This window comes from Jaculus jaculus, chromosome 3 (assembly GCF_020740685.1).
Source record: "Jaculus jaculus isolate mJacJac1 chromosome 3, mJacJac1.mat.Y.cur, whole genome shotgun sequence".
Classification (NCBI taxonomy): Eukaryota; Metazoa; Chordata; class Mammalia; order Rodentia; family Dipodidae; genus Jaculus; species Jaculus jaculus.
In genome coordinates, this window is record NC_059104.1 from 145,010,808 (window position 1) to 145,023,161 (window position 12,354).

The following is a 12,354-nucleotide window of genomic DNA, read 5'->3' on the forward strand; positions in this document are numbered from 1 at the left end:
AAGCTAGCACTCTGTCATAGTGACTGGCTTTGTTTTTACTTTATTTTTCATTATTTGAGTGTTTATCTTCCAGAGGGAGTTTGAGTATGGAAAGAATCAAGCATAGAATGACTTGCCATCAATTGACCTAGCTATAATTTCCAATGTTCCCTGTGACAAACTTTGTTTTCTTGGGCAATGACCTGGATACTGTATATAATCATCTTATGTAATTCTTCCTAAAGCCCACAAAGTGGATACAATCCATACTTTATGGATGGGTGAACATAGGCTCAGAATGTGTTTTAGTACATGTCAAATAATATAAAATATGCAATGTTTAACACTTCACATGGCACAGAAAGTATTCAGATTTATTTTGTTTAAGTGCAAAGCTTTCTTCCCATTACAAGGGACATACACGTTCCTTGGCCAAGGTATGTCACAGAAAACAACCTCAATGATATCAGAGGTGAAAGGAGAATGTCATGAAGTTTTAAAAAGTCAAGCAAAGAATTCAAATCTAATCCCAGGTACTGGTAAGGAAATACTGGGGGAATTTGTACTTTAGAAAGTTGATGCATCTCCATGGGTAAGCTTCTGGCATAAGAAGAACAGTTCTCCAGCAATGCTCAGTGGGTCTTAATTTGGTATCTTCTTCTTGGACTGAAATGTCTCTGCTTATTCCAATGTTTGTGCTGCCATGCATGTCTGAATTTGTTGTCACAGTGACATCGTTACCACTCTCCTGGGGAGTGTCAATGCAATCTTTCTTCTCAGAAAGTCTTAGGAATTCATTCTTTCAGGAGGCTGTTCTTATCTTTTCCTGGGTGGGCTCAGTAGCATTTGTGAAGTTACTACTTGGGGCCTGGAGGAACCCTCTCCTGGGAGGTCCTGGGAGCCTTCATTCATCCTCTTCTTCCTTCTTTGTTATTGTGTAGAGTTAAGGTTGGCGGGAACTTGAGAAAGAAAATATAAAGACTCCAAGTCAGCAGGTTGGATTTCAAAGAACAAAAATAATATTCAAAGCATAATTCCCCTATGTTTATACTCACAAAGGCTGTCTTTGCAAGAACACTGCGGTTCCACGTACACTGTTGGCCCTCTGCAAATCAGCACTGATGACAACATTATAATTACGCTTCAAAAACAAAGGCAGCTAGAAGTTGCATCTTAAGTACCCTTTATTTGGTTGCTCTGGGAGTGTGTGTTTAAACTCAGCATTCGAGTGTAGATGCCGAGGTTAAACAAATACTTATTAAAATCTAGAACCCTGTGTCTAACTTGCTGTATATCCATCATGTATGAGAGTGTTTTCCTGAAGACTTGGGCATTATGGGAGGCGAAATGGCAGGAACAGGGGTGCTATGTTTAGATTCTGTTCACAGGGCTATTTAGCAAGTTTAGGAAGGTCTAGCTAAAGCTTTTGAAGGGATGAAGTAAGGTTGGGGGACTGGAATGAAGATCTGTACTAGTAAATAATTGCTCATGCAGTCAGTGTTAACCAACTGTGTGTTATAAAGGGTCTCTTAGTGCAGGCATCTACTATTTTCCAGGCAGGGTACCAGGGACTTTATGGACATCATGGCTCTCACAGTGAGAGTACAGTGAGGATTGTGTGATGTCCTGTGAGTTCTGGAGAAGGCATGTAAAGGGTGATCATACGTAAATGGAACAGCTCACATCCTTTGCTGGTCCTTCTCTCTAGCTGTCATGTCCACTCTTGGCTGAATTAGGGCTCATTTGGTTGCAAATATAAGAAGCCTGGTCCTGAATTGTAGAAAACCTAATCTGACCACATTTTGGGTTTAGCCCAAGTTCGTGTTTGATAGTTTAACTCTGGTTTACATATGAAAGGGAATTTATGATAGAGAAATAAACATCTCTTACCAGGGCCTACCACTTAAGTCAAGGTACAAACAGAATTTCATTCTTTTCTTTCTTTCTTTCTTTCTTTTCTCTCTCTCTCTCTCTCTCTCTCTCTTTCTCTTTCTTTCTTTTTTGAGACAGGTCTTATGTAGCCCAGGCTGGCCTTGAACTTGCTATATAGCTGAGAATGACCATGAATTTTTGATCCTCCTGCTTCTACTGCCTGAGTGTTGGGATTATAGGCACAAGGTACCATTCCTGGTTTATGAGCTATCACTCTGGTTTATAAGATGCTAAATATTAAATTTATGGCCTCATACATGCTTGGAAAGTGCTTTATCAGCTGAGCCACACATCTAGCTCACAGGCAATCTTTGTCTATCTTTTTCTTTATGCTTCAGGTTACTTCTCTCTTGCTGTAGATGAGCTCCTTCTATCAACCTTCTCCAGGAAATATAACACATCAATAGTTTGTGATTCCACCTGGAATATTCAAGGGAGAGAGAGAGACAGAGAGGCTAGCCTCAAAAGTCCTGGGAAGTAGAGACCCAGCTCAAATGGACTACTTTGCCTTACATTCATTGATTATGGCCAGCAAGGCAGCTAAAGCTGTATACATTTGGTACCCACAATAGCCAGGATATGGGAAAGGAAGAGCTTATTTCAGCAAGCACACGTGTACACACACACACACACACACACACACACACATTTTTGTTTGTAATACAGGGAAACAGGCTGACCAAAGTCTAATATTTGTGAGGAGACTGAAGAATCCTGGTGGGTATATATTTGACTATGCTCCTGATAGGGACAAAAGTGGAAAGACATGGGTAGTGACTAACAGGATACACAGAGCTAGGTGTGCTGGTTCATGCCTTTAATCCAGCACTGGGGAGGCCGAGGAAGGAGAATTGCTGTGAGTTTGAGGCCAGCCTGAAACTGCTACATAGTGAATCCATGTCAGCCTGGGTTACAGTGAGACTCCACCTAAACAAAACAAAACAAAACAAAACAAAACAAAACAAAACAAAACAAAACAAAACAAAACAAAACAAAACCTTTGCTGGAGAGCTGATTGAGCAGTTAAGGCACTTTCCAGCAAAGCTAAAACCCACAGGTTCTATACCCTAGTACCCATGCAAAGCCATATGTACAAGTCACATGCATCTGGAGTTTGTTTGAAGTGGTTGGAGGCCACTCTCTCTGCCTCTTTTTTTTCTCTCTCTCGAATAAGTAAAAGAAAATATTTTATAAAAGGATCTAGACAAGAGAAGAATTTTTCCATAACATATTCTCAGCATCAATTTCAAACACCTGTGAACTATTGATAAGCCCACTTGATTTTCTTTCATTCATGTACACATTCATTCATTTGCTCATTTACCTGTTCATTCATTCATTTACTCATCTTTTAGAAAGTACACTGAGCACAGGACATGAGGTCATAAATATGAAGGCCTTCCCTTTCCCTATAGGGTAAAATATAAAATAATAACATAAACATAAAATATATCCATACCTACCTACTTAGATCATCCTTTTCTTTACCCTGTATGCACCTGAGGCTCTGGGGCAATTTGCAGTGCTCTTTAATGTGGTTACTTAATGAATAAACACCTCTTGGTTGTAAGGTATTATCTCCCCAACCTAGTCTCTGTAACATCTTCCTTGAACCCAGAGCAAAAATAGGCAATTCTACCTTAATGTTCCTAGAATACTCAGTGAGCCAATCTTCACAGTAGCTAGTAAGCTGCAAGGTACCTGTGTGACACGGAGAAAAAATCAATCCCTTCCTGGAGACTCTTTGTTAAATGGAGAAATATTGTGACTATGCAAATCATTGCTGATGGTGAGGACAGAGATGCCTCTCAGATATTGTACTGAGCTGAGAAGTGAGCAACTAGATTCAGCATCTGTGAATCACGTCCACTATAGCAGAACCTATTTACATGTCACTGTGCTATAACTTCAAATTATATCTTACCAGTGGCATATTCTTAGTACCTAGCAGAACTCTTGATGCATTTTATGGGCGTGAATAAATTTCTGTTGAGTCAATGCAAAAAATGGCTAAAATATACAGTAAGAGTCTTTATTTCTATAGATATCTCTTTAATATATTTCTGTACCAAAGATATTAAAAACTTTAGAATCATGTCTTTCCCACTACTTACTTCTGCTCTCCTTTTTTCTTCATTTATTTTTCATGGATTTTATTATGAGGAATGTCTGTGGTAATTTTAGGAAAAGTCTAAAGCTGAGTAAGTGAAAATAATTTGTGGGCTAGAGAAATGGCTTACCAGTTAAGGCACTTGCTTGCAAAGCAAAATGACCTGGGTTTGATTCCCCAGTACTCACATAAACCAGATGCACAAGGTGGAATATATGTCTAGAGTTCATTTGAAGGCCCTGGTGTGTCCATTATCTCTCTAATAAATACAGTAAAAAAATAAAAAAAAATTGTGATGCCACTACTTAGAAATAACAGCTATTAACATCTATTTACCTAAATATTTTTATGTATGTGAAATTGATGTAAATTTTCAAACTTTTTATCTATTAAGTATTTGACACACAGGAATTTAGGTATGTCCCCAGACCCTTAACATTTTATGGCAAGTTTCAAATATTGACATAATGTAGTTTTTATCATAATCTTCATTCATCAGCTTCCATTGTCTTTCTACCACTGTCTCTTCTCCATTGAATCACTTCTTTTTGATTAGTACTTTTTCTGGTTTTATGTCTTTTTTTTCTCCTTCCTTTACCATCCATGTCAAAGTGTTGATGGGACAAATATGTGCAGGTAGTGACAGCTGCATAAATGCAATGGTCATTTTATGCCTAGATGATAGTATTCCAAAGCACTCCTTCCTATCCTCTTGCTCTTAAATTCTTTCTACCTCCTCATCCACAATGTTCCCCGAGCCTTGGATGGTAGGTAGATGAGACAATTGGAGGTAATCTCATGATGAGAGGTAAATGAATGTTGTCTCATTTAGTGCCGAACACTTAGCAGCCACTTATCCTCCTGACTTTGACTAGTTTTGAGCCTCCCTAGTAGTCACCACCATCTGGAAAAGAAGCTTCTCTATCCAAAGGTGAAAATAAACATGCACATTTAGAGGGTAATACGATGGACACAACATATTGATTTAGCCAAACAACAGTAGTGGCTTCCCCCTGTAGGGTCTATTATTTTCCCCATCATAGGCTTTTTAAAATGTTGTTTATTTGAGAGAGAGAGGGAGAGAGAGACAGAGGGAGGATGAAAATAAATGGGCATGCCAAGGCCTCTTGTCACTGCAAATGAATTACACATAAAACAAAAAGAAACACAAACTAGCTGCCTCAAGAAACCAAAACAAACACCAACCCAAATTAAACAAAATAAAATTAGAAAATTCCTCATTTGAATGTTGTCAGGGATATTTAGGTATCTGATAATAGTCAGATTAGGGAGCTGAAGTCTGGGATATTTATCCAGTTGGAGAATTCGCTTTTTCTGTATGTGCATAATTGCATGTGTGTGGGCACATGTATAGGGGTGGGTATTTCTGAATGTTTTTGGAAACCTGAAGTCAAATTCAGGTGTCTTTCTCAGTTGGCCTCCATCTTATTTTTGTTCAGTTAGGGTCTCACATTAACTCCATAGCTCACTGTTTGGCTAGACAAACTGTCCAGCAAATGTGAGGGATTGTCCTGTCTCTACCTGTCTCAATCCAGAGATGGGATTATAGGCTAACAGTGCCAACCCCCGACTTTTACATGTCTGCTGTTTTAAATGAAATGTCCCCATAAGCTAATGCATCTTGAATACTTTGCCCAAGCTCATGGAAATTTGGGAGGTGGAGCCTTGATGGAGGAGGTGTGGTCACTGGGGGAGTGGACCTTGAGGTTTATTGACTGGGCATGGCACAATGGGCTTCAGGGATAACTCACTTGGACTACTGCCTTCCTGCTGTGGTGACAAGATGAGATGCCCATTTCTCAGTCATGCTTTTTCTGCCATGATGAAACATTTCTAGAGACTGTAAGCCAAAATAACTTTTATATCCCATTAGCTGCTTTTGGTTGGATGTTTTGTCCCAGCAATGAGGAGGTAACTGTTACAACGTGGGTACTGGGGATCTGAACTCAGTTTTTTCTGATTTGTGATAAGTACTTTACCTACTGAGCAATCTTGCTTAGTTCTTATGGTTTCCAAGGAGAGCCTATATTTCTAAAAGTGCCTTCTGTGTGGAGAGCCAGGAATACATCGTGTTCTGCAGCTCTGTCTCAATACCACAAAGCTCAAAAGAAGCTCCCAAGATTAATCTTTGAACACACCCAGGATTACTTACATTTTTCAGGTTGACAGATGAGTTTTCATATCACAGTGTATTATAGTCCAATGATGCCTAATGTAGTCATTGTGCAATTAGCATTAAATTAGTTATGGGATAAAAATGAAACAAGTTTGGCTTTTGAAAATGGGGACTTTCATACAAGGCCAAACTTGAGTGAAAGAAAGCCAGAGAACGTTTAAACTCAAAAAGTAATTTGCTTTGCAAAAGGAAGTCAGAAAATTACAGCCCATCATACCTAATTAGTGCACACATTTGTGTTTGAATGTAAGCTCTTCCTCCAAGGAGCTGTAACCAAGTTCCTTCCCCTTCACCTCTCAGCAGCCAGAATTCACTGCTGAGGCTGATGGCAAAAATCATCAGAGCAACATGATCTTGTCCATTTCCTGACATGGTTTCAGGAGGTACTGACAGATTGAGTGTTGCAGGGAGTTCTGTTCCAAGGAAAGTAACAGGCATGTGATTATGAAAAATAGGATGTAAATTCCCATGGAAGCCGAATGAACTAAAAAAAAAAAAGTTTTTCCCTCCAACTTTAAGAATTTACATCTTTGTATGTTAATAAAAAAAGAACTTTAAGGATTTAAAGACTGTACCTAGGTAGTAGTACCCTTCTATGAGATGGAACAGAATTGTACCCTACCTCCCCAAGAGCAGGCTAGACTTACTGATTTCTTTCTAAATAGCAGTATTGAAAAAAAAATAGTAACCTAAATCAATAGTAATCTAAATAAAATGAAGAAACATCACTCTACCCAAGTGGTCAACAAAACAATGAAATCATCACTGATGTCACTTGCCCTTGATATGTCATTGGAAGGAACCTTCATCTATCTGTGAAAATACCCAGTATAGTAATGAGAATGAAATTAGTGAACCTTGATTGGGAACCATTCTAAATAGTGTACTTCCTCCATTCCTTAGTACTAGGAACAATTCTACCAAGTGTCTTTCCTCCATTTCTCAATACTGCCAGAATAATGTAAAGAAACGAATGGATAATGAAGCTGTCACAGACCAGAGAAAAGATTGTGGAGACCTCACCATCAAATGGAATGGTATGAGGAATTGCCCTGGACTAGTTAGAACAGAAAGTGGTGGAATTCTGGGGTTGTCCATGTCTACAGCTCACTTGACAATAAATATGATTATCAATTTCTCTTCTTGCTTTCCTACCTCATTCTATTCCTTTCCTCCTCTTTTCCCCTTCTCTTCCCTTTATTCATGTTCCCTTCCCTTTTTTTTATTATTTCCTGTTTTGTTTTCTTCCTATAGTATGGGGATAGAACATAGCACTTCACAAAAATACTAGGAAAGTGCCCTACCACTGAATTATCAGCTTCAATTTTTTAGTTTTGACAATTGATTATGCTATTGTGTGTTGTTAACAATGGAGAAATATGGTAATAGCATATAGGGACCTTCTGTGTTCTCTCTCCTACTTTAATGTCAATGTATATTATTCAAAATTTAGATTAAAAATTTTGTCCTTTGTGCAAATATATGCCTCCATTCCCTCCTTCCTTCCCTTGATCTCTAACCCAGGCTGACCTCCAGTTTCCTATGAAGCTGAAGAAGATATTGATTAATTTCCCTTCCGCTTCCACTTCCCAGTGCTGGAATCACAGACCTATACCACAACACTCAGTATATTTGGTATTGGGGTTTGAAATTGGGGCCTTATACATGCTAGGAAAGCACTCTACCAACTGAACTGTACCTCAAATCCCCTTTTATGTTCATAATGGGCTTGAGCATACCTCTAACATTGATTTACCAGATGATTTTAAGGAAATCAGTATGTTTTTCAGAGTATCTATACTTATTTTTAATTTATTTTGTATGTTTATCTATGTGTACTGTACCTGTGTATGTATGTGCTTGTATGAATGTGGGTATGCTTCTGTGAGGATGCAACTGAACATGAGTGTGTGTGTTTGTGTTTTGTGTGTGTGTGTGTGTGTGTGTGTGTGTGTGTGAGTGTGCATGTGGACTTCAGATATCCAGTTTCCCTTGGTTGATGCCCAAATTATTTACTGATTCTGTGTCGGCCAAATGAATCCAGAGCTCAACCATTTGGTAACTATAGCTAGTCAGTTTCCCCAGGGATCCCCCTTTTCCATCTTGAGTGCTGAGATCCCAGAAGACCCACTATTCCTACTGACACTTGCATAGGTGGTGGGGATCTGAAGTCTGGTCTTCAGATCCTTGTGGGGCAAGGACTTTATTCACTGAAATATCTCCCCAGGCCCCCACAGAGTGTACATACTTCGAATTATATGATTCAGACACTAGACTTCAGAATCTTTTTCTTAAGAGTAAATGGTTAGTGTGGTATCTTACCATAAAAAGGCTTAACAATTGACCATGTAGACTCTAAAAAAAGACCAAAAACAAAGAGGGTCAAAATGCTTAATCTAATTATGCATTAAGTCACTCATTAGCACCTGTGAAATGGTAAGACGCAATTGTGATTACTTTTTGTAGATGGACATAAAACTGATTGATATTAAAATGGTACTTTATTTTGTGGAGGAATGAATCAAAGGGGGGCTTTACAACTGATTTTCTAAACATTCTTCAAAGTGTAGGACCTCTGACTGATGGAAGGCTCTGCTTTTGCTTACCAAGCCAATTTACCTCTGCCTGCTGAGAGAGAACAACTGTGTCTTTCAATCCTGATGAATCTATGCTTTAAAAAAAAAAAAAAAAAAAACATGGTTGGTTGGCTTCCTTCAAAATTTAAGACAGAGTCAGAAATAATTTTCTTGTTGAAATTGGGATAGATGAGATGCATTAAAAGAATGGTTGCTACTATTTGGAGAAAAAAATCTCCCATTACTCACTGTCCATCCTATTAACTGTTCACAATTAATGTTTTAATTTTACCATGTCTATTTCTCAACTCACATTAACCATTCTCAGAATTTAATTTAGATGATTGTAATTAATTGTCGATATTTTAGGTCCTTGTTGGCTTGCTTGTCACCTGCATTGAGAATTCCCATGTGGATGGCATCCTTGATATGCACCTCCTGTAGAGCCCAATACATTATGAAGTATCAGATAGCTTAAGTAAACAATTGGCTTGAGTGCATGGGTAGAAAGAAAGATGAATGGATATTTTGTCAGGATGTCATGACGTCATAATAAACTTGCTCAGGAATTTCTCATCTCATCCTTCTTCAACTTAGATATGAGATATCATTGGATTCTTGAGTGTTGGTATACTGGCTATATTTCTCAGCTACATTGAAAGGATAAAGGCAAAAGCAAATGTTCATGACATTTACTTGATAATTAACATAAAGCTTGAATTCCAGAAAGGGGAAATAAAATAAATTTGTCTTCTTTAAGAGAGAGAATTGAACTGAGAGCTTACTGAGTATCTTCTTCATATTTGTAATTTAGCTCTGACAATTAGATGAGAGTTGACTTATGCCCTCTTTATGAGTTATGTGATCCTACACAGCTGCAGACACTTTTCTGGACTATTGAAATTGTGACTTTAGTGGTTAATTGCCAAATATACAGGGTTTGGTTGCTGAATCTTTTAATAGAGAATTTTCCCCCATGGTCCTGTTATGATTTTTGGATCCATGATGTCTTGATTCATAGTGGAAATACCACCTCAACCCTTCAAAGCTCTTTTTATATCACAATTCTCACTTATTTTAACCTCTTGTACTTTTGGCTAGTTTTATAGTCCAGCTTACTAACACTGATTTCTGTGGCATTGTTGGGTTTTCTTGGGTATAATTTACAGAGGAGACAAAAATATCAATAGCTTGTATTGAGCATTGTCTCAATATAAAAAGTGCTTGCTCTCACCTATGCTTTCTACTTTGTGAAATATAGTATGAATGCTTGAAAGACCTGGTATGAAATTATCCACACTCAAGAGGAACCCATTTCAAGAAAACAATGGTCCTGGAAGAGTTCTAGTGTGGCATTTGTGGGTCTTTGTAGTTCAAGAATGGGTTGTTCACATTTTCAAAGTGATATCCTGCATGTTTATAAATAGCTGGCAGAGTCTATGGAAACTTTCTGGTGAGGGATTTGACTTCTCTGGGAGAATGGTTTACACAATACCCTCATTTATACTTTTACCTAGTCATGTTTAAATTTTGATAATCTTCATTTACTAAAGAAACCATAATAGATATACAGATGAAAAATTAGATTAACTAATGCTGATGCCTTTGAATAATCTCGAAATGAGGTCATTAGACATTTGGAAAGATGAATAGGTTGCTTAATTTATTTCCCAATCTGCTTTCTGTTTGGCTGCTTCATTGCAGTCATAATTAATATAACAAATCTTACAACAGGTTCTCATTGTAGCTGGCCACAATAGCCATTTCCAGATATATTTGTTAGGAAAGATTTTGTTTTGAAGATGAAAATTGTTAGGATGAAAATCACAGTTGAGTTTCCTCAGAGGCATTTGGAATGTACCAGATGGTCAAAAAAGCTCATGATATGACTTGAAATACTTCCAAGATGAAGCTCATGAGATGAGGAGGCCATTCTGTATGGATAGGATGTGTAATTTATTTCTATGGACACTTCTATGGAAGATGAATATTGACAAGTGTTTATCTGAGATACTTCTTAGAAATCTGGCTTTTAAAACCAAGAATAGCTCTAGGGATTCTTAATGTCTGACCTTGGCATATTTGCCCTTTACTGTTATAATTGTAGTTATGAGGTAACTCACTCAGAAATTCAAAGGATTTCAATCATGGCCTCTGTCCATGTAAATGATAACTTCTTGTTACTCTTTGAAGTTTTCCATCTGTAATATTGTCCTCATTTACTGAAGTTGAAAGTGTTGTTTCCTGAAAGATGTAATCAATACAAGAGACAAGATTTCATAAATGGGGTGTTTCATAAAGCAGATGACCTGGAACATTGCCTTATATAGTAGGATGGGAATCCCAGTGTCTGCTGAGCTTGTATGTTATTTTATTTGATGTCATAGTCATAGTAGAAGGTGGTCCAGGCTAATCAGGGAACAATGGCTTCTGGCTAAAGGTAAATTGGAAATTACACACTTTGGAAAATCTAAGTTGGCTATGGCAGAGCCAAGCTTACTATCTTCAAAACCTAGAACTTCCTATTCTCTCTCTCATAACAGTTTTATTTGTACCAACTTTAGTCAAAGAAATGAAGCTAGAAATATATGTTGTTTCTATATCCAACCTAAAAAATTCCTATGCAAAAGCCTCTGTTTCTCCCTTTCTGTTTGCTCAAGACAGATGAATAAATTTACCTCCAAGAGCACAAAGGTGAAAAGGAACCTACAAACAGAAGGAACAATAATTCATGAAAAACTACTTGTGAAATATATGCCAGTTGATAATTAATCAATCAATCATATCTCTTTTGGACTTTATGTGAATTAAAAAAGAAAACTCTCCTTTTGTAATTGGGCCATTCATATCTTTTTTTTTTTTGGTTATTATAGTGGCCACATTATCTTAACCATTTCATATAACATTCGGATTTGCTTAACTGTATACTAATCTCACGTAATGTCAAATGATGTATGGAATTATTTGCAATGCTGATGCCTTTGTTCTTTAGGTAATTAACTGAGTAGTTTTGGAGGTGATTCCCTTGTAGCAGAAAATAAGTTCCTAAACACTACCTGCCCTAACCCACATGGTGTGCATCCCTCCACCACAGTACAACTCCACTGTTCTGGCATTATGATGGAGGCAGGAAGCTTTTGTGTAAGTTATGCCAATTCCTTCTCTTTCCCTCTTATAAGTACCCACTTGTTAGAGTTGGGGGAGCAATTTGTAAGTCAAGCACCAGACAAAGAAAATTATCATAAGGCATATGATAACTCTGTACTAACCTTACTATACCCAAAGCATTATTTACTCCTAGACTGAAGTATCTGTGTATACTGGGACCTTATTCACTCATTTACAACTGTATCCCCATTCTTTACTCAGTAGCCATCCAACCAATTCTTGCCAATTGTATTTCCATGCTCCTTTCAAGAGGGGAGCCAATCATGGTCAAATAATTGAGATATTAGTAAAAATAAGGGAAATTTTAGCCTTTGGCTTTTATAACACAGTGGAGGTTCTTCTTCAAGGCCACAAAACCAGCTGTTGTAGAAGGAGAACAAATTCATAGTCAT